The sequence below is a fragment of the Nannospalax galili genome, unplaced genomic scaffold (assembly GCF_000622305.1).
Source record: "Nannospalax galili isolate Female #2095 unplaced genomic scaffold, S.galili_v1.0 scaffold135, whole genome shotgun sequence".
Taxonomy (NCBI): Eukaryota; Metazoa; Chordata; class Mammalia; order Rodentia; family Spalacidae; genus Nannospalax; species Nannospalax galili.
Window position 1 is genome coordinate 3,476,038 of NW_008338998.1, and position 1,678 is coordinate 3,477,715.

The 1,678-nt window shown below is 36.8% G+C and overlaps 1 protein-coding gene across 2 annotated transcripts in view; it reads right to left on the minus strand.

Annotated features, from left to right (window-relative positions):
- Oca2 (OCA2 melanosomal transmembrane protein) overlaps positions 1-1,678 on the minus strand; it is a 378,404-nt gene that overhangs the window by 312,749 nt on the left and 63,977 nt on the right. The window lies entirely within an intron of this gene.

Below are 1,678 nucleotides of genomic sequence, written 5' to 3' on the forward strand. Positions count from 1 at the left end.
CATTGCAACTCAACACACTTGAAAAGCAATAACAAACGAAACCCAAACCTAGCAGACAAGAACAAATAACAAAAATCAGAGCCGAAATTAATGAAATTGAAACAAAGAAAATAATACAAAGAATCAACAACTGCAAGAGCTGGTTCTTTGAAAAGATAAACAAGATCAACAGACCACTACCCCAGTTAACCAAAAGGAAGAAAGCACCTCCAAATCAACAAAATCAGAGATGAAAGGGGAAACATCACATCATGCACCAAAAAGATCCAGAACATTTCAAGGGAATACTTTAAAAACCTATATGCTACTAAATTTGAAAACCTAAAAGAAACGGATGGATATCTAAAAGCATGGGAACCACCAAAACTAAACCAAGAAGAGATTAACAGCTTCAACAGACCCATAACACACAAGGAAATTGAAATAGTAATGGATTTACAGTAGAATTCTACCAGACATTTAAAGAAGTTCTCCATCTAATACTACTTAATTTATTCAAAAAGATAGAAATGGAGGAAGAACTTCCAAATTCCTTCTATGAGGCCAGCCTCACTCTAATACCAAAGTCAGGTAACAATACAACCAAAAAAAAAAAAAAAACTATAGACCTGTATCCTGAATGAACATAGATGCAAAAAACCACACACAGACACACATCAAAAAGATTATCCACCATGATCAAGTCGGCTTTATCCCAGAGATACAGGGATGGTTCAATATACATAAGTCAATAAACATCATAAATCACATAAATGGGCTCAAAGACAAGAACCATGTGATCATCTCAATAGATGCAGAGAAGGACTTTGACAAAATTCAACATGCATTTACGTTCAAAGTCCTAGAGATAATTGGACTGGAGAGAACATACCTCAATATAATTAAAGCCATATATAACAAACCCACAGCCAACATCACTTGAAATGGAGAAAAACTGGAAGCATTCCCATTGAAATCAGGAACCAAATGGACTGAAGACCTCAATGTGAAGCCTGAAACTCTGAAACTGTTAGAAGAAAGCATTGGGAAAAACCTACAGGAAAGGATTTTCTAAACCAGACATCAATTGCTCGGGAAACAAGGGCAAGAATCAACAAATGAGACTTCATTAAACTAATAACCTTCTGTACATCAAGAGAAGCAACCGAGGAAGTGAAGAGAAAACCCACAGAATGGGAGAAAAACTTCACCAGCAACACATCTGACAGAGGTTTACCATCCAGAATATATAAAGAACTCATAAAACAAAGAATCGAAAAAGGAAATAACCCAATTAAAAGATGGGCTAAGGAGCTGAACAGAGAGTTCTCTAAAAAGCATCTTAAAAGGTGTTCAACATCATTAGTAATCAGGGAAAAGCAAACTAAAACCACTTTAAAATTTCTTCTTACCCCAGTCAGACTGGCTAAGATCAAGAGAACAAATGATACCAAATGTTGGAGAGGATGTGGGGAAAGGGGAATGCTCATCCACTGCTGGTGGGGCTGCAAACTGGTTCAACCCCTATGGAAAGCAGTGTGGAGAACTCTTAAAAAACTACAAATGAACCTACCATTTGACCCAGTTATACCACTCCTTGGCATATACCCAAAGAACTCATCCTATTGCAGATACACTTGTACATCCATGTTTGTTGCTGCTCTTTTCACAATAGCTAAGAGATGGAAGCAACCTAAAT